The 21,818-nt window shown below is 35.9% G+C and overlaps 1 long non-coding RNA gene across 2 annotated transcripts in view; it reads left to right on the top strand.

The window, feature by feature from the left end:
• The window catches only part of LOC116422272, a 51,329-nt gene that overhangs the window by 4,055 nt on the left and 25,456 nt on the right, over positions 1 to 21,818 (top strand). The window contains exons 2-3 of one of the 2 annotated variants that reach the window (XR_004232842.1): positions 12,242 to 12,407; positions 15,005 to 16,355. This is a non-coding gene — a long non-coding RNA (uncharacterized LOC116422272). Of the gene's footprint in view, positions 1 to 12,241; positions 12,408 to 15,004; positions 16,356 to 21,818 lie in introns of those variants that run through there. The other variant, XR_004232841.1, reaches the window with a different exon arrangement.

Here is a 21,818-nt window from a genome sequence, read left to right as displayed (position 1 = left end):
TCCAGTAGCCAAGAAAACAAGCAAAGTAAGGGAGCAACCTACCATCTTTTCTTTTGTCCCTAATAAGCAGTTCTTATTCATGGGTTCTTTTTCACCCAACTAGTTAAAAAAACAAAATAAAACAAAAAACCCCACCAATCCTTTGTTGTTTTTTGTTCACCAGCTCCAGTTCATTCAAAGCTTTAGCATTACTGATACTGTTTTTATAAGACAATGATATATTCATATTGATGCTGTTACCTGTACTCCAATTCTTTTTTTATATTTGTGTGTTAAACCCTGAGTTGCTTGGTGAATTCCCTATGCATCCCAAGTGAGGTCCATAGACAAGTCCTCTTTTTTCCTCAAGAATTATTTGTCAATGAGGTATTTCAAGCCAATTCTAGTAGACTTGTGATGAAGAGCGCCATCTTCATCCAGAAAGAGGACTGTGGGGGACTTACTAGATCACAACATAGTATTTTCACTTTTGTTGTTTGCTTGTTTGTTTTTTTCTTTCCCTTTTTTTTCTTTTTTTGATCAGATTTTTCTTGTGTAGTCTGATAAATGTGGAGATGTGCTAAGTTAAGGGATTCTGCTGAAAGGGAATACAGAGGGGGGTACTCGACTTTTGATGCACAATAAGTTTTCTGTCACATTGCAGAAATGCCCTTGTTGAGTAAGGAGCAATGATTTGTGATCGTGGAAATGGTAAGCCGGAGGGTCACAGCCAGTGGTTCCGTAAGCAGGGATGCCTGAACGGGGCCTCTCTCCTGTGAGCAAGTTGCTGAATTGCTAGATTGGCTCTTCTCCCATTGGCAGATACATGCATAGGCAAAGCCCACAAGTTGCTTTTCTGAATGGTGATTGGGGATTGTCTACTGTTCATGCACTGATCACTTGCAAAAAAATGTATATCAACAAGGCTGCAAGGCTGCATGGCATAATAAACTGGACCTCTTTTCACACTCTATGAGTCTCCCGCCTCATTCATCTAGCCTCTGAGATCAAAGGGCTTATATGCTTTGAGCTCTTTAAGACGGCCACAGCACAGACATGTTTAGAGGAAATGCATATGTCTAACCCTATATACTTGGTGTCTATGAGAGCTGGGGAGAGAGGGAGAAAAATTTGGAACACTAAGTTTTGCAAGGGTGAATGTTGAAAATTTTCTTTGCATGTATTTTGAAAAATAAAAAAGCTATTATTTTTAAAAAGAACTGTTTATTTTTCATTCTTGAGAGTTTTCTATCCCTCCAATGTTGTTATAGTAAATCAATAAGCATTAATCTCTAACTATATGTGCCAGGAATTATGCTAGGCATCAGGGATACAAAATCAACAATGAAACATTCCCTGTCTCAGGGAGTTTACATTCTATTGGAAAAGATATATACATATTGAAGAATGTACAAAATACAAGCTAGTTTTGGGAGGGAAATATCGGGTAGAGGAATCAAAAACCATTTAGAAGATGACACTTGACCTAAGTCTTAAAAGAAGCAAGAAATTATGAGAAGCAGAGAAAAGAAAGAGGAAGTACATTTCAGGCTTCAGGGACAAATGCAAAGGTATGGAGAGGGGGGGATAGCATTTTGTGAAATAAGGTAAGAAGGCCATTTTCTCTATATTTTAGAAAATCTGAAGAAAAAGAATGTGTAATAAGTCTGGTAAAATAGATTGATAATAGGTTATGAAGGCTTTAAAAGCCAAACAGAAATTTCTATTTTATCCTAACAGCAATAGGGAATTACTGAAGTTTAATGAATAGGGGAGTGAAATGGTCATTCTTTAACTAAAGAAAGATCACTTTGGAAGCTGTGTGGAGAACAGATTGAAGTAGGGAAGAAATTTTAAGCAGAGAAACCAAATTAGGAGTTCTCTGCATAGTCCACATGAGAGATGTAAGGGCTGAACTCAGGTAATAACTGTATATAATGAGGAGTTGAATGTTAGAAATAATATGAAAATAGAAATAACAAAATTTGTCAACTGATTGACTGTGGGATGAAAGAGCCAAAGACAATACTAGCTTATATACATGGGAGAATAAAAAGAAGAGAGAAGTTTAAAAGAGGGTATGTTTGGGTAGAAAAGATCATGAGTTTTGCTCTGCAACATTTTGTGTTTGAAATAGCTATGGGACACCCAGTTTGAAGAGTACAATAAGTAGCTGGAGATGAATCTTCTCTTAAAAGTTCAAGAGAGATTATATATATTATATATATATATATAGGCCTGGGAGTCATTCATTTAGTCACATGTTAATTAAACTAATTAGAATTGATGAAATCAACAAGTGAGAAACTTCAGAAAAGGAAGAATTTTAGTCATAAAAATTCCATCAATCCTGCCTCTGATCTCTTTGAAATCTGCCTTCCTAACATCTAAGGTACATGTCTTCTTTGTCACTAACTTTAGGAAGGAATGGCCACTTCCTCTTAAAGTTATTATTTCCACTCCAGCAACTACTTCCTTTCTGCTATTGAGAATTAGATTCAAAATTACACCTTGTTGGTTCTTTCCCTTTTTGAAGGATGACATTATCTTAAAAGCACATCAAGAAACTATTAGTAGTTTTGCTTTCAACAGTGAGAACTGGAGCAGATGACAGGATGAATGACTCTACCCCATCACTAATATCTCACCACTGTTCCAGTTTTGTACCCCTTTTTACTACACTCAAAAGCCAGCATTCCCATTCAGGCCTTTGTGATATCTGCCAGGATTATTAAAATGGCCTCCTAATTGTTCTCCCTGCCTCAACTCTCTCTCCCCACTCCAATCTGTCCTCCAAACAGCTTCAAAGTCGTCAATGTCCTTAAGTGAAAGTGTAGCATTTCACTTCCCTACTCAATAAATATGTTTGTTACCTCTAAGATAAAACAGAAACTGTTCAGCTTTTAAAGTCCATCCTGATCCCAACCTTCAGTATCTTCCAGTCCCCTCATATACTGTTCTTCTTGCCACTCTTTATAGTCAAGCCAAACTAACTTTGCTTTCCCTCACATACAGCAGATGCTTCATCTCTTTCAGCTGCCTTTGGAGTAGCAGAGTGCTATTAGAATGCACTTCTCCCTCCACACCCAACCAACCCACTGAATGAGTGAAGATTTCTCAAAGAGTCTATGAGATGGAGTTGGTCAAGCCTAACTCTCAGGAAGTCACACGATCCCTATTTTCAGAAGGCTGCAGGGCAGAAAAGGTCAGACCCTAGTCTAAGCTTCAGGAAGTTACATGATCCACAGGAAGTAGACAGCATTCCTGACCATTAATCAATGGTTACTTCCTTTTTAGTCCATCTAATGAACCCAAGTCTTTGGCTATTTAACCAATTTATTATTTCCAGCTTGCCAGTCACAGTGCTGGGAGATGATAGCTGAAAGATTCTTTGTCTGCTCAGCAGACTCTCCTTGCAAGGACAAAATAAGTGCTTCTTGTTTGTATCTGAACCATTTTGGGTAAGGGAGTCTAGCACCTGTCCCACATAGTTTTTATAGGGGCTCATCTGGGATCTGTGACTTCTCATTGAGATGGTTAGGGTTCTGATTCAAGATAGGCAGCCTGTTGGGTTTTCTCTGACCATCCTTGAGATCAGACCCTCAGTCTCCCCTCTGTGAAGTATGGACCTGAAGAAAGGCATCCAGATACAAACAGAAACACAAGTCTTCTAAGAAGAAGTGGCAAGGCAAATGAAGTGGCTAGTTAGGTAACTTGTGCGCATAATCCAGAGGTAAAGGGAAAGGAGCAGTCTAGAGATCAAAGCTGCTTTCCCCAGAGTACTGTCTGTGTTCTTGGGCTATCCTTAGGCTGAAGAGAACTCCGGAATCATCAAGGTTTAGTGATCCAAGGTTAAGGGGTGCCCTCTAGGAAACCAGAAGGAAGTCCTGATAAATGGCACAAAGCAGGCTATGGATGACTCTGGATGGGGTCCCCCCTCTGGAGTTGGAGATCCAAGTGGAGAGAACAGGATCTCAAACCATGAGATTGATTGTGTTAACAGAAGATTTAAGAGTTTGGGAACTTAGGGAAAAACAGAAAAGTTCTTGGCTGCTTTTAACATCTGGCAGCAAACAACCTAGTCTGCAAGCCTTTTCTGATTCAAGAGGGAAAAAAAAGAGAGAGATAACAAAAACCTTATCTGGATCAGATTTGATTTTAAAGGCTGATGACCTGAGAGTGTGCAGCTCTGATTGGGAGGAGATAAAAGAGAACAAAGAGAACTGATGTCAATCAAAAAAGTAAATTGTAAATTTGTTAAGCTTCTTAAAACTATCTTGTAGTAAGGTTATTACCCCTGGGAATAACTTGTTTGGGTCACATAGGTCCCAATGAAGGAATGAGTTTACTGATAATCTACAATTTTGTTAAATAGAAATAACTTATAATGATTGGCTCATATCAGGAATGTTGAACTTAAGGCCACCTCCTCAGATACCAAGATGAGTTGTAAATTTTATATGATGAATCTCTTACTATTACAGTTATATGAGTTATGGTTTAAAATTTTGTCAGTTCTACTGGTCATGTGTGTACCTTTTATGAAATTTGATCCAAAGTTATTTAGATATCAACTATATTATGAATCTTAGAGTTTAAATAAAAGATGATTTTAATAAAACAAGGGGAAAGAAAGATTGATTTGCAAAAGCAGTTCATAGTTTGAATAGAACTTCTAGTTAGAATATCACAAGGTAAAGTATTGATTTTAAAATAACTTTTTAATTGGTGTGTTCATTAAAATTGGAAATGATTATAAATTACATGAGATTCCTATCCATTGTGATAAGCTATGTTATGTTTATTTGGCTATCAGTTATGAAAATTGCTAGTTAAATTATTTTGGGTCATTGTAATATTGGAACCTAGAATTGTTAGGTATTATATGGGTAACGTAGATACCAGATGATGAAAGACATCAAAGTTGGGGTTCCATCATGTGAGAATTCATATTGGACATTGTCTTTGGTAAAAGGTAGATTTATTATGGAAAGGGGCAAGCTCCTAGTGGAACTTGCCATTTGCCAGGGGAAAGGAGATACCCCATGAGGTTGGGCATGTCCATGGCTGGCGGACTGGAGGGAAGGGGAAATTGGTACTTTAAAAGAGTTATCTATAAGGAGTAGAAGTGGGATTAGGAAGAATAATGGAGTTAGAAGAGATACCACATGGAATGGGGGAAAGGGAAAGATCTGTCAGTTTGGGAAAGCTAAATTGACCTCTCCCTTGCCTTATCCCTACCTTTGTACATTGATGAAAGCAGGATCAGGTCGTAGGGGCCTCAACTTAGCCTTTGGAACCCTACCCTAGACTCCTTGTCTCCTCAAAGAAACTTGGTGTCTTTGGGGGTGACTCTTCTGCCTTAGAGTTAGCTGCCACAGCCCTTCTAAATGAGGACGCCTCTAAGCTCATCCTGGGCTAATCATTAGAAATTCTGGCTCCCCACCAGGTTCAAAGCATTTTTGTCTATATCAGAGCTTTAGAATTGGATAAGGGAATGAGAATAAATATCTATACTGACTTCAAATACATTTTTTATACTCATGGGGGCTATGTGAAAAGAAAGGGGATTTTTGACAAGTAAACATTCCCCCATTAAGCATGCAGGGGAACAATAAGCATGGACCTGGAGAGGTTTCTATTATGTTTCCTAAATGAAGGGGGATTCACTTCAGTCTAAGGGAAAAATGCTTGCAGATCCATGTTGCTGGTTGTTTGCAACCATGGCCCCTTTAATTGCCCAACTTTTGATTCTTGCATTCCCTCAGATAAGTCTCAGGCAAGTAAATTCTGAAAGAACTGTTAAAAAGGCTCTAGAGTTTTTGCTAAAGGAGATCATACTTACTTAAGGCCACAACATTCCACCAATTGCTCCTACTCCTTTGAGGAAACAAAAACAGGAATTTGGGGAAAATATTCTTTGTTATTCTAGGAAAAGTTGTTTGGATGAGAAGCATTCATGATAGCTTCATCTTCCCCTCACCCAGTCTTCCTCTGGGTGGGGTTCCTAGTTATTGTCCCTAGTAATCTCCATATTAACTCCACTTTTGTTTATTCTTTTTCTTTTGCTCATATTTAGTCCTTGTATTTTTAATCTACTTGTAAGAGTTGTTTCTTCTAGACTCCATGCCATGAAATTCCAACTACTTGGTCAACCTGAAATCACCTAACACCTCATTCTGACAATCAGCACTGGATGTTGTTGACTCTGCCTACAAATCATTTGTTTCCACTCCTCAGCCTGGACCTCACTGGGCAGGGACAGCTCTATGCCCTTTATCAGCCTGAAGCAGCCCCAGAAGATGACACCTTCATCCCTTTGTCCATTTGTCCCAAATGAATCGAGGTCTAGACTGCTTGAGGTGGGAATAATGTGACAATGGCCCTGAGGCCACCAGGCCTCTGCATGGTGTATAACACTGGCTGCTAGATGCCAGTCTATTGGTCTGTGATGACAGGATTTCCAAAACAGTTAGTGGGAGTTGGTGGAGGCGAGGTCTCTGATTCCTGCTCATTGCTTTAAGCAGCAATATCCTGTCACTTACTTGCTTATGCACTTAATCACTAGAATGGTTCAAGACTTCTTTAGGTAAAATAGTTCCTGAAAGCTTCCAATGATATGCGGGTGTTGGTTCTAAATGGTAGAGGGTAGGTTACAGTTGATACTGAAGAGAAGGATGAGCCTGAAGGCCTAGGTAATAAAGATGTCCTAGTGGAAGAAATATATCGATTGGTGTGAGAAATCTTCAAATGTGAAATAAAAAGGAGGAACTGAATGGGATCAGGTGAAGATTTCTCAAAAAGTCTATAAGATGGAGTGGGTCAGACCTTAGGCCTAAGTTTTAGGAAGTGACATGATTCCTATTCCCAAAGAATTGTAGGGCAGAAAAGGTCAGAATCTAGATCTAAGCTTCAGGGAGTTACATGTCCCACAGGAAGTAGACATCGTTGCTGAGGATTGGTCAATGGTTACTTTCTTTTCAGTCCATCCAATGAACTCAAGTCTTTTGCTATTTAACCAATATTTCCAGCACATCAGATACAGTGCTGGGAGATGGGAGCTTAAAGGCTTTGTCTACTCAGCTGGTGTGCTTGGACCTCTCTTTCTAGGACTGAATAAATGCTTCCTGTTTGTATCTGAAGACGCTTCTGAATAGTCAATTTGAAAAAGCCCTCATCCCACACACCACTATACAGAATTCCTTAATTTTTTCAAGATTCAGCTCAAGTTCAAAGCCACCGCTGTTTCCCTAAGGACAAGTGTCCTCCTCCCAAACTATGTCATAATTTTTTGTGTTTTCATTCTCCATATAGTAATGTATTATCTCCCATGATAGATTGTATATTCCTTGAAAGCATATCCTTAAGTGCATACCTAAGCACTAAATAAATGCTTTTGACTTACTGATTAGTAGTTAAGATGCTAATCTTGAAGTCAACTACAGGCAATAGCTGTGTGATTCTGAGAATTCATATTCCCTCTATGATCATCAGTTTCCTCATCAGTTAAATGATCATCCACTTCAAAGGGTTGTTGTGAATTAAGTACTTTGTAAATCTTAAAACACGACATCATTATAGCCTATTATTTTTCTATGTGACATATCTGGCAGTCAACTTGGCAAAGTAGAAAGAGTGCTAAACTTGGATTTGGGTTCAAGTATTGCCTCAAACATTATATGTTCATGAACAAGTCACTTAAATTCTCAGAGCCAGTGTTTCTACTAAAAAAAGAAATGTATTTCAAATTAAATTAATCTGTAAGATGGGGAAAATAATATTTGCTCCACTTATCTTAGAAATTTATTATAAAGGAAAGCATTGGGAGGATTCTGAAAGATGGCAGGGTAGGTTAGTCAATTTCAGGCTCTCCAGATTTCCCCCACAGAACAAATTTATACCTCAGGACAAACATATACTGGTGAAAAATCAAAAATATTGGGGCAGAGTGGGGTCCCCCAGGGACAATCTAATATCTAAAGAAAGACTGAAACTGGGAATAACCCTTGTGAAACACAAACATCCCATAACTCTGCTGAAATAGTTAGTGGGGACCTCTCAGGCTAGCTGGGTGTGGCTGGAGCTTTAACAGAAACCACAGAGATTTTCACTCCCCTACTATTTGTCAAGTTGGGGTTTGAGTCTGAGAAGACTGAATGAACCTTGCCTGATTTCGGAACCCCAGGCCCAGCTATGCTGCTGAGATATGGGCCTGCATGAGAAGGAACCAGCACACCTGTGAATTTAGAGGCAGTGGGGCAGAGACGCTGCTAGCTATAGGCACTTGCTGGAGGGTGCAGTGCTTGGTTTGGGGTTTTTGATCAGAGTAGAGAGCTGAGAGGAAGCTTAAGGCACTATTCCCTCCCACCCTAAGATTAAAGATGTTTACACCAATACCTCTTATCAAAAAATGTGAATTGGCAAAGAAGAAAGAACCCTACCATTGGAACCCCAGAAAGACCAGGGTTCAATTTCTGAGAACTCTTTAGTTAAACAAAAAAAAGCTTTTACCCTAAAGAGTAACATGAAATGGCTCCTTGCCATTTATAGAAGAACTCAAAAAATAATTTAAAAATCAAATGAGAAACATTGAGGAAAAACTAAAAAAAACAAAAAAAACTAATTTAAATCACTCAAGACAAACAAGATTATGGAAAAAAAAAAGTTAACCAACTAGAAAAGGAGATACAGAATCTCAAAAATGAAAATAACTCTTTGAAAATTAGAATTGTGCAAAGGGAAGTCAGTGAAGCTATGAGACACCAAAAAATAACAAAACACATTCTAAAGAATGAAAACAGAATGTGAAACATAAGAAAAACATCAGATCTGGGTAACAGATCAAGAAGAGAAAATGTAAGAATAATTGGACAGCCAGAAAGTTTTGACCAAAAAAACACAATAATGCAAGAAATAATCTAAGAAAATTGTTCTGGAGTGATAGAACATGAGAGGAAAGTAAAAATAGAAAAAAATCCACTGATCACCACCTCAAAGAGAGATCCTTTGTGGAAAACACACAGAAATATTATTGCCAAATGTCAAAATCCCCAGATCAAAAAAAAAATTGCAATAAAAAAGAAAAAAAATTTCAAATATGCTGGAGTTACAATTAGAATTGTTTTAGACTTATCAGCAGCTATGAAAAAAAGACCACAGATCCTAGAATCATATCTATCAACAATCAAAAGAACTAGGCCTATGGCTAAAGATATAATATGCAGGAAAATTATCTATAATTTTGAATGAAAAAAAAATGGATATTCAAGATACTTGCAGATTTTCAGGACTTTCTATCAACCAAACCCAAACTTAACAGAAAATTTAACAGCCAATATCAAAGATCAATTTTAAGAAATTCAACATGGAAAAAAATTTTTTTTTTACATGGGAAATGTATACTATATGTTTAAGATTCACATCAAAAGCTCAAAAGAGAAATTGGCGGAGTTAAGGTAAAAATAGTAATCAGTTTATACAAATGAGATGCAGAGGAAGATAGACACAGAGACATTAGAGAGGGGAGGAAGGCTCATAGTTATGAAAACGTATTTACATTGGAAATGGGTTCAGTAGGCAACACTACATATATACCATAAAGGGTATAGCTTTCTCTAAAATCTATAAAGAAATAAGGGAGTAAGGATTGGAGGATGGGGAAGCAAAGGCTTAAGAAAAGAACTAAAGGAGAGATCCTTGGGTGAAGAGAGGTTAAATAATAGTAAGGCAAGTTATGGAGCAGAATTCAATTAGAGTTAGCTGGGATAGAGAGAGAGAGAGAGAGAGTGTGTGTGTGTGTGTGTGTGCAGGGTATGTGTATGTGTATGTATATCTACATATGTATACATAAATATATCTTTTCTTAACTGTAGCTTGCTTGGGAAGGGGAAATGAAGGGGAAAAAAGATTACAGTAAATAAGGTGTACAGCAGAGAACCAAAGAACAATTTACAAAGAAGCAAAGAAAAAATGGACACTTATGAATATAATTTCTTCTACTAATATATATATATATATATATATATATATATATATATATATATATACTTTCTTGATCTGGTAATTTGTTATATATTTTGAATCCTCCCTGATGTTCTGTTGGGCACATGACAATGTTCTTTTTTGTTTTGATTTATTTTGTTTTATATCCCTTTTCTGTTTTCTTTTTTTCTTACTCTTTTCAAATAAAATAAAATTTTAAAAATAAAAAAGGAAAAAAAAGGAAATCTCTTAGTAAAGCTTCAAGTTCTATATGATAAACATTAGATATGTCTCTTAGAAAACAAAAAACACAATCCATAACTACATGAGGCCTCAGGGTTTTTTTTTTTTAATTATTTCTAAAATATAGAATTTGGACTTGATGATCTCCAAAGCTCCTTCCAGCTCTAAATCTACAGTCCTAATTTTTCAGTGCTATGGGGATTATTCATTGTCTGTCCTATCTTAAGGAAAGGAATTAATATCTTGTAGGAGATATAGCATACTTTTATTAAGGAGGCTGTTCATTTCAACAGAGCTAGAAATTAAATGGTTTTATTGTAAATAATATATACATTGCTTTAAACTTTAAATTGGAATTACTTTGATTGTGATTCAGTATATTTATGTATCCCTCTCAGATCCTTTTTTTAAACCTTGGATAAAACTGACAATTTTAGGTGAATTTGTTTTTGTATTGGAAAACATCTTATAATAATGACTTCTGATTTCTGTTTGTAGATATAGACAGATGATACAAATAATGGATATTGGTGTTAGATAACATTGAATTCCCTGATCTAATAAAAGATTCCATAAAGTTTGAGTTAACTTTCATTATCTTACCTGCTTATTGGCAAAGTAAACTGTTTTGAGATCAATTTTGTAGGAAATTATAGGAAGAATAGACCAGAGGCACAGGACTGCATCAGATGTATCTAGTGGAGGGAAGACATCTGCTTTTACCTTTTCTTCTTTTATCTACAAGGTCTACTTATCAAATATTTGCCCTCTTTGATTTTTGTCAAGCCATTTTGTCATCTATTTTTTCCATTTTTTTCCTTTCACATTGTCTTTCCTCATAAGCCCAAGAAATCCTTGATAAATTGTTTGTCTTTGGTCTAAAAGTGATGGCCAAATGACTATTCTTTTTACTAACTCGTTGGCCTTGTTAATATAAAAAGATTAAATTACCCTCCCCCCCCAAAAAAAATCTACATTCCTAGAATCTTCTAGGAGTAATAACACAAGTATATAAAGCCAGAATATGGCAAGACAATGTGATGAAGTAGAAAGTGTGCTGAATTTGGCTTCAAATCCCTGCTCTACCACCCATTGGCTGTGTGACTTTTTGGCAAATCACTTAACCATTCTGGAACCCAAGTTACATAATCAGGAAAATGAGGAAATCGTATCTTTCCAGTTCTGGAATGGTACCAAGACTCTAAACTGTTAGGATTTATCATTGTTATATAAGACAAAATAGCTGATATTCTTCTCCTTTTCTACATCTCTTAGAATTATACTAGCCATCATACAACATAGAGCATCTGCCCTAAATTCACCCAATACTAAATTATTTTCCTTTGTGGAATCTGAAAACTATGTTTCTGAAAACTGTGTTCTCTTCTAAATTCTGCAAGGCCAAAAAAAAAAAAATTCCTAGCCACATGAACTTGAGCAAGTTTACTTACCTATGTTTGGCTCATTTTCCTCATCTGTGAAATGGAGATGATAATTAGCACCTACCCCTCAGGTTTATTTAGAGGTTTAAGTAAGATAGTTATTATAAAGCATTTAATAGTTCTTAGCACATAATTAGGTAAATAAAATAAATGTCAACTATTGTTATTACTATTATTGTTGCTGTTTAGTCATTTTCAAATGTGTCTGACTCTTCATGATCCTTTTTGGAAGTTTTCTTTGCTCTCTCTCTTTTTTTTTTTTTTAAATGTTTCTTACCATCTCTTAAATAATATATTCCAAAATGTTGCTTAGAATAAAATTGAAGCTCATTGTTCTACAGTTTGCCAGAACCCATTCCCTTCTTTTTGAAGCTCGAGACAATATCTGCCCTTCTCCAGTCCTTTCTTATTCTCTCTGAACTTTCAGAAATCACTAATCGTAATTCAGTAATTACTTCTGCCAGTTTCCCACGTTCCCATGTCATTTCTCTGCATTGGATGACTTGATCTCATTGAGATAAATTCTTTCTTACAGTTTCTTTATTTAACATGTGTCTCAAATCCCTATTAGCTTTTTTTTGTTTTGTCTTTTCTAGACCAAAGATCAATCTCTTTGAAAAATAACCACAAAATCACAGAATTTCATAATTGGAAGAGACCAGAGCTGCCATGTATTTCAACTATCCACTACAACAGGACAAAAGGTATTCATCCAGCATTTATTTGAAGACTTCCACTAAAAAAGAAATCACCATCTGAGCAGTAAGTCAATTCCACATTTGGATATTACTCATTGTTAAAAAGTTTTTCTCTATATAAAGTTTAAATTTGTCTCATTGCAGCAGTTTATGTTCCTAGTATCATCCACTACAATAAAATTGAAAAAATTCTCTTCCACAAGAAAGTCATTTGAATATTTGGAACTAGCTATTATATACTCAGGGCAGCTGTAGTAAAGCCCTGGGCCTAGAATTAGAAAGATGAGTTCAAATCCGTCTCAGGTACTTACTTGCTATATGACCCTGAGCCAATCTCTTTATCCTGTTTGCCTCAGTTTTTTCATCTGTAAAATATGTTGGAAAAGGAAGTTGCCAACCATTCCAAACCTTTGCTTAGAAAACCCCAAATGGAATAAGGAAAAATTGGACATGACTAAACAACAACAATAAACATATCCTCCCTCCCAGATACTATAGTCTTTTAGCCTGAGGAAATATCTCCAGTTCCTTTTTATACCTGATTTATTGTAGAGGACCAGGAGGTAAGACTCCATTCCAAGTTTTGAGTCTTACAGTAACTTGGCTCACCAAAACTCCCTTATTGAAATAGCAGAGGCTGCTTGTCAATATAATAAATTAATAATCTAGCAACTGAAGCGAAATGCAAATACTACTCTTTGGATTAAAAGCTAAACCTTTAAATTTAGGACAGGAAAGAATGTCCACAAGGAGAGTAAAGGTATTTGGGAGAAAGATACCTGAGATAATGGTATAATAAACTTTACTTTGATGTGACTATCAACTATTTACATCTCTAAGTAACCAAGATCTGTGGCTTAAGGGGTTTAATCATTTATATCATAGCAGAATTTTGTTAGGCTATAGGAATTTTAAAAGAGTGTATTTTGCATCAAATCTATGAGCATTTGAGGTATATATATTTGTGTGTCTGATCAATAAACTTCGAAGAGTCCATAACCAGGACTTCTCTGCCTGGCCCCAGTATGTCACATCCTTCATCACTACAGGAGCTGGATTCCAACGATTTATACATTATTACCTTACTCACATTGTTTCACCTTTTTCCTTTGACAAGCAAAAGAGTTTTAAAATACTTTTCTAGAAGCTAGGCTAATGGCATCTACAGCATTTTCCTAATTTACTTGTTTATTAACCCTTCTAGAAAAGAAAATGAAATTAGTCCGGCATGATATTCCTAATCAAGCCACCCTAGAGTTTTGAGATCACAGATAGCTTCCTAAACTGAATGTTCACTATCTTTTTAAATATATACTTTAGAACTTCAACAAGAATAAAAATCAACTTCCCTTTACATACAAAAACTTGCTCATTCCATTTTTTTCTTTTCTTTTTTTGAAAATTGGCACATTTTCCTTTTACCAGCTCAGTAATATTTCTTCCATTCAGTACCATTCCTCAGATATCACTTAGAGAGGCTCAGCAATTACATCCACCAGTTCTTTTAGGTGCTGAAAATTTTTTCCATCATGGTAAATTGAATTCATCAAGAACATAAGGGCTTACTTGTCAACTGCTGATTCTTCTTCAAGCTGGAACCTCCGTTCTCAAGAGATGGCAGTCAAAGTCTTTCAGAAATTTTCTTCAGGATATTCCCATCACAAAATAACAATTAAATTAAATTTTCTCAAAACATCTCCCAGGACTCTTTCAAAGATAATAGTTAACCTTCTAAATCTCCAAAGAAGGGAAGTTCTCTTAGTCTTCTCTCAGTCCCCACAGAACCCCATTTAACTATAACAATTAACCTTCAGTTTCAGAGATTTTATGGTCTTTCTCATAAAAGTACAGTAACAATAACCCATCTCTCTGATAAGGGTTATTTAAACTAGGATTTCACAAGTAGGCCATATGCTTACCATTCAGTGATAAGGAAGGAGCTAATCATCCTGTGTCCTAATTTCTCAGAAATTCTATAATTACAGAACTTGTGAAAAATATCCAGAATTGATCCCTTAATGCTTAAGGGTTCATTAGAGATTTAATAGTTCCAGTTTCCCATGTATAAACTATCATAACTCCTCACTACATATTGGCATCACAGTCTCTTACTTATTCATATTATGGTCTCCATGAGGTCAGTATAAGAATAAAAAACTAGGAGAGTAGTTGTGGTTTGTACAAAAGAGTATGTTTTAGAGACTCAAACAAATTTAACCAAAAAGTTTTGTGTGCTTTCTATGTCATAAGCATTGCATTAGCTTCTGGGGATACTAAAACAAAAATCTAAAAGTGCTTCTCTCAAGTTTATTTTCTTCTATGGAAAACAACATGTACACAGACAAGTAAAGACAAAATATATACAGATAGAAAATAATATTGGAGGCAAAATGGATTGTTAAATGAACCCACTAGATGAAAGAACTCTGTTATAAAAGAATCCTTCAGTGGACAGTAAACTAGTCATCTTCATGATAAGTATAGCAATTCGAGATATTGCTCAAAGGCCCCACTGAAATTTTCCAACTGCCCATCACATCATTGTCATTCTGTGAAATAGGGAACTATTAGCAAAATGTCTATGAATAATGCAATTCAAAAATAAAAAGGATTAGAGATGATATGAGAAGGAAGAGAGTAAAGCTGAAAATTTTCTTTCAGAAATCAGCAGACAACTTTGGTGATGATTCAACACAAGGAGGAACTGAACCATCTTCATCTAGATATCTACCACCAAAAGGATGGCAATTTATCCTTAGGATGAGAACAGATCTGTTACAGTGTCCATCCAGCTTATCCCCACACAAAGATGAAGAGAAGATAGAGGAAATAAACCTGTGGCTTCTCTGTAGAATGTTTGCATCAGATATGTAAATCATAAGATCATACATACAAAGAGATATGGTATCATTCATGACTACCAAAAATCCTCTGAAAATCAAGTATAATGCTTTAAAAACCCAGTTGAACTACTTCCAGATTATCATGGTAGGGATGGTGTACCTAGGAATGCCTATTGAATCTTACCAAGAAAAATAAATTTGCTTGAGCAAACAGGAATAGCCTGGAGATTGATCTTCTGGGATGGTAATATATCCTACTCAGAGAATAGACATCTAGTTCTAAGTATTGGAATTTTATCCTATTGCTGGTAGATTACCTCTAGCAATTAAGACTGGAAGAACTAAAAAAAAGTTGTGATTTAGAGGAAGCTCTGCCATCCAATGAGTATTCAAATTCTGTTTTTCTCATTGGTTGTTTTACTTTTAGACTACAGTTCCTCTAATGAAAGCATTAAGGAAATTGAATTCACGTATGGATCTGATCTTGGTTAAGTTGCCAAATCATCTAAAAGTCTTTTTATGGTTGCTGTTGTCAATGATGGAATGTCATGCTCAAGAGGAAGTCCTCTTCCTTAAATATAACTTTGACTGTAAGTAGTTCTTTTTGTAATGTCACATAAATCCCTTTTGTTTTTAGAAGTAAGCATAGCACTGGAGAATAAGATAAAGATCATTTCAGCTTTTAAAAGGATGGCCTCCATGGTAATGATAGACAATCTATTTCCATGAAGAATGATTTATATAAGTCTGGGGAAAAAAAGATGGGCCTGAAATAATCTGGTTCCTAAGAGTGTGGCTTGTACTTTTTCCACTTTTTGTTATTGCTACAATTAGAAAGGAGAGACAACTAATCTGTGGACCAGGAAGAAAATTACAGTTATTAACCATCATAGACATAAAACATTTCTTTCTCCGTGAGGATGCCTTTAGGCAGCCTATAAAAATAGATCACACCCAGGCTTCTAGGGCCTTATTTCTCTATTTATTTTTACCTTAGAGAACTCTTGTGTTTTCAGCAAGGGGAGCAAAGGAACCAGAATTATTTGAATGATAATGATAGATTCAATATAATTAGCAATAAATATCATTAGTAATAAGTTAATCAACATAAAATTACTTAAAACTTACTCAATTTTATTTTTATTTTATTTTTTCCTTTATTAAAGCTTTTTATTTTTCAAAACATATGTGTGGACAATTATTCAACATTAGCCCTTGCAAAATGTGCCAAAATGTAAAGTTCTTAGTTTGGTTTTCTTGGAGGTCTCTGGGAGCAGCCTTCATTTCACTAGAGTAATTACCACAAGAGTAGCCAGAGTAAAGGCCAAATCCTTTATTATCTCTTTCAAAGTCTTATCTCCTTTCTTGGGGCTTTAGCTAGCTTTCTTAGAGGTCTTTGGGAGTCTTGGTTTCAGTGGAGAAAATGAAGGAGGAGAGTCTGCCACCAAGGCAGCGTGAGATGGGATAAATGAATCTGAGTCCAAGGGCTCGTGCTTCAGCCTCCAGTCCGCTTGATTCCTTATCTCTCTCTCTCTCTCTGAGCCCCTCAGAGGTTCCCCAGGAGAGCCACTAGGAGCCTGACTGAAGGTGGAAATGAATTTCTTCCAGTCCTTGCTGGCTGTTATATACTCCCGTTATCATAGGTGTGAATCTTGTGGAACTATATTAAGTACTAAGTACATGTATTGAACTAGAGAACTATTAAGCACCATGTGAAATGATGACCATTGTCTTTATCAATTCCACTGACTTAACACTTTGTAAGAATCCTTGTTTCAGAGTTCTGGCCCATAACACTTATTTCTCCATTGATTTTCACCTTAGAGAATTCTTGTATTTTTAACAAGGAGAGCAAAAGAACCAGAACTATTTGAATAATAATGATTGATTCAATATAATTAGCAATAAATATAATTAGTAATAAATTCATTGACATAAAACTACTTAAAATTTACTCAATTTTATTTTTATTTTATTTTTTCCCTTTATTCAAGCTTTTTATTTTTCAAAACATATGTGTGGACAATTATTCAACATTAGCCCTTGCAAAACCTTGTGTTCCAATCCCCCCCTTCCTGCACCCTCTTACCTAGATGGCAAGTAGTCCAATATATGTTAAACATGGTAGAAATACATGTTTAATCCAAAATATGCATACATATTTATACAACTATTTTGCTGCACAAGAAAAATAAAATCAAGCCAGAAAAAAAAAGAGAGAGAGAAGCAAAATAAAAAGCAAGCAAACAACAACAAAAAGAGTGAAAATGTTATGTTGTGAACCAAACTTGGTTCCCATAGTCCTCTCTCTGGATATAGATGGCTCTCTTCATCACTGAACAATTGAAACTGATTTGAATCATCTCTTTGTTGAAGAGGGCCACGTCCATCAGAATTGATTACTGTATAATCTTGTTGCCATGTATAATGATCTCCTGGCCCTACTCATTTCACTCAGCATCAGTTAATGTAAGTCTCTCCAGGCCTCTCTGAAATCATCCTGCTGGTCCTTTCTTACAGAGCAATAGTATTCCATAACGTTCATATACCATAACTTATTCAGCCATTCTCCAACTGATGTGTAATGTTCTTGTTGGTTTTCTAGAGGTCTTGGAGTAGCCTTCTTTTCAGCCAAATAATCAAGAATAGTCAGGTCTTAAAGTCCAAATCCTTTATTATCTCCTTCATAATCTAGTTTCCTTGCCTAGGGATGGGCTAGCTTTCTGGAAAGCCTTTTAGACCGGCCTTGGTCTCAGTGGGGGAAGTGTAGGAGGCCAGCCACCATGGTTGTGTGAGATGAAGTGAATAAATCTGTCTCTGAGTCCGAGGGCTTGTGCTTCAGCCTCCAGCCACCACAAAGGTGGACAATGGAATGAATCTGTCTCTCACTCCCTGCTGGCTGTTATATATTCTATTATAATTACATTATCATAGGTGTGAATCTTATAGAACTATATTATGTACTAAGCACATGTACTGAAATAGAGAACTATTAAGCACCATGCTCAACTAGATAACCATTGTCTTGATCAATTCCATTGAGTTACCACCTTGTAAGAATCCTTGTTTTAAGTACAAGAGTTCTGGCCCATAACACTGATGGGCATCCATTCAGTTTCTAGTTTCTCTCCACTATACAAAGGGCTGCCACAAATATTTTTGCACATGTGGGTCCCTTTCCCTCCTTTATGATCTCTTTGGGATATAAGCCTGTAGTAACACTGCTGGGTCAAAGAGTGTGAACAGTTTGATAACTTTTTGACCATAGTTCCAAATTGCTCTCCAGAATGTCTGGATTCATTCACAACTGTAATGTCCTCTCTAAATTGTAATGTTCTCTGTTTCTTTTTCTTTGGGGGTCTCTGGGAGCAGCCTTTGTTTTAGTTCAGTAATCACCACATGAGTACAACCAGGGGTTAAAGTCCAAATTCTTTATTGTCTCTTTCCAAGTCTTGTCTCCTTTCCTGCGGCCTGGTTAGCTTTCTTATAGTCCAGATCCTTTATTATCTCCTTCCTGGGGCTGGGCAGCTTTCTGGAAAGTCTTTCAGTCTGGCCTTGATTCCAAGAGCTTGAGCTCCCACCTTCCTTCTCTGGTTTCTGAATCTCCCCAACTGAATCCTGGCTGAGACTCTTAGCTTATATATACTCTCTTATCAAAGGTGTGAATCTTGTACAACTATAGTAAGTGCTAAGTACATGTATTGAACTAGAGAACTATTAAGCACCATGCTAAATTAGATAACTATTGTCTCTATCAATTCCACTGACTTAGCACCTTGTTTCAAGTTCTGGCCCATAACACACAGCTCCACCAACAATGTGTCAGTGCCCCAGTTTTCCCATATCCTCTCCAACATTCATCATTATCTTTTCCTGTCATATTAGCCAATTTGAGAGGTATGTAACTTACTCAGTTTTATTCCAATATTACCATTCTTTCTTTGTCTGTGTGATCCCTATTTACTTATATTGTTGTTTGTCCTTCATTCTTAAAGACATCAGGAAGGTACTGTCATGATTATCTAATGCATCAAATTTAAGTGAGGCAGGGCTGTGAAAAGTCATCACTCTCATTTTCTCCTCTAGAATCATCTAGGTCCAGTGGCAAAATAAAGATCAGGATGATGAAGATGGCCCTGGAGGAAATAGGAAACCTTGGTCTTTTTAAGCTAAGGGCTTTCCCAAGTTTTAGTTTGCAAAGCACTCATTCTGTGATTAAGTCTAGATAAGAAATAAAGCAAAGAATGGCCTCTTTTACCCAGTCCAAAAAAAAAAAATGTAGGAAGGGAATACCCACTTTGAGTTACCAGAACCCAAACAAAAAATGACCCTGGGAGGCTAGGGCTGGGATCAATCAAAGAGAATAGAGTGATTTGAGTTCAAGGTATAGTACTGAAAAGAAATCTAGGCTGTAAAAACCCCAAAATAATTAGTGAGGTTTCAGTGATCAAATTTAAATTCCCTGGCAGGTAAGGGTATGATTCCCTATGTGGATAGAGAGAGAGGAGGGTGGGGAGAAAATGAGAGGTTGGGATGAAGAAACTTCATGGCCTAATTGGAACTATCCAGTTGGGTTCGCATTAGAACAACCACTACTGCTCATACAGATCATTGTCCTTTATTGTTTGAATATCAGGAAGGTGACTGCCATGACTTGCAAGTGAATTGGATTTAAGTGAGGCAGGGCTGTACAAAATCACCAGCTTCATGCTCGCTCTTCCTGAGTCCAGTATTGGCATCTAAGTCCAGTATTGGCAAAATATAGATCAGGACTAAAGATAGCTCTCTGCTGCTTTATAAGGCAGGTAGAAAGGTAAGGTATAGAGTAGCTATGAAATAGAACTATGGGAATAGGGAATAGCTAAAAGCTAGTACTTCCTACTACTGCCAAATACCTTCAAACCTGAATTGCCAATGGATTTTTCACTTCTGGCATAGGAAATAATTATAAAAAATATATATAATAGGAAATAATTTATAATAGGAAATAATAATAATAAATAATAATTTATAATAATATAGTAGTTGATTTAAAAAAAATAAATACGTATAGTAAAAGAAATTTTATACAAATAATAAAGATAGATATTACATTGGGTCATACTAATGAATATTCTAGGAAAACAGGTTTTCTTAGAATTATAGCTGTCAGCAACACAATTCAAAAATATGCATTTATTGTCTGCTCTATTCTAGATATTTGGTGCTGGGGAACCAAAAGCCAAAAAGAATTTATGTTTTCCTGTGTATCTATATGTGTGTTTGTATATGTGTATGTGTTTACATACACAGATATGTGTGTATAAAATATGCAAAATAAATACAAAGTCATTTGTGGGTTGAGGTAAATACTAATGATTTGGGGCATGAGTGTGGAGCAATGTGAATGGTAGGGAAGTGAGTCAGGAAAGACCTCTTAAAGGAGGTGGGACCTCAGCTTTGAAAGAAGCAAAGAATTCTTTATAAGAGAAGTGATTGCAGGAACAATAGCGTTCCAACATGGGGGCCTAAGCCGTCATGGTGATGGGAGCTGGAATAATATGTACAGGGAAGAAGGTAATTGTATAGTTATAAAATTAGTTATTTCCAAGTCCAAATAAAGCATATGTCAAAGAAGAAAGAATAAAATGAAGCAGAATAAAATTATATAAACTATAAAGTATAACTAGATATAATTACCTGAATCTGAGTTAGTGGTTCAGTGACAAGATTCTTGGCCCAAAGAACAAGGAAACAATTGCCCATTGGATTCCTCTATAGGCAAATTCTGCGAATTGATGACTTATATTATCTATGATATGATTTATTTATTTATTAATAAAAAACATAGTAAATAATTGAACATAAGGGTTTTTTTAAAATCTAGAACTGCCATTTAATTGGTATAGAGTACTCCTGATGAATTGACCTTCCCTTCCCTCCAGCAATAACAGATCCAGAAATTATCTCCATCTAAAAATCTTAGAGATTTCCTTGGAGCAACTAGGTTAAGAGATTAAATGGACTTGTCTAGGCTCACATACTAGGAAATGTTGGAGGTATTATTTGACCTCACGTAATTTTTGAAATTTAGAAGATCCACATTTTAATTTGTCTAGATACTATAAAAAATTTTTCTTAAAAAAAATTGGTACCATATCTTCCCTCATCAGCTAAAAATTTCTGATTTTTTTATTTATAAACTCAAAACAATTCCAAAAAGGCCCTAGAATTGAGATCCAGTAAAGATCTATTTGTCTTTTGAAAGTATTATATGCCTTAATATGGATATGAAGAAGCTGCTTAATAAGTTGTTTTTTATAAGTATATTTGCCACCAGGGGTCACTAGAGGCCAAAAGAAATTATAGCATCATTAAATTATAATTAAATGAAATCATCAAAACAGAATCATTGCACATTGGAATGGGCATGACTGATGATCAGTAATTTTTATACTCCAGACTTGTCACTGCTTTAATCTTTAAACCAACTAAATTATAGGAGTTCAGAGATTGATAGCCTTCTAGTTCCTCAGAATCTTAAGATAAATTCACTTTCTGTATCAATTATCTTCTGCATCATACATTTGCTCTGATTATTTAGTTCAAATTCCTCATTTTGTGGATTAGAAAATGGAGGCCCAGAGAGGAGA

This window comes from Sarcophilus harrisii, chromosome 3, assembly GCF_902635505.1.
Source record: "Sarcophilus harrisii chromosome 3, mSarHar1.11, whole genome shotgun sequence".
In the NCBI taxonomy this organism is placed as follows: domain Eukaryota; kingdom Metazoa; phylum Chordata; class Mammalia; order Dasyuromorphia; family Dasyuridae; genus Sarcophilus; species Sarcophilus harrisii.
Note: the sequence above shows the minus strand (reverse complement) of the source record. Positions and strands in the feature narration are given on the sequence as shown.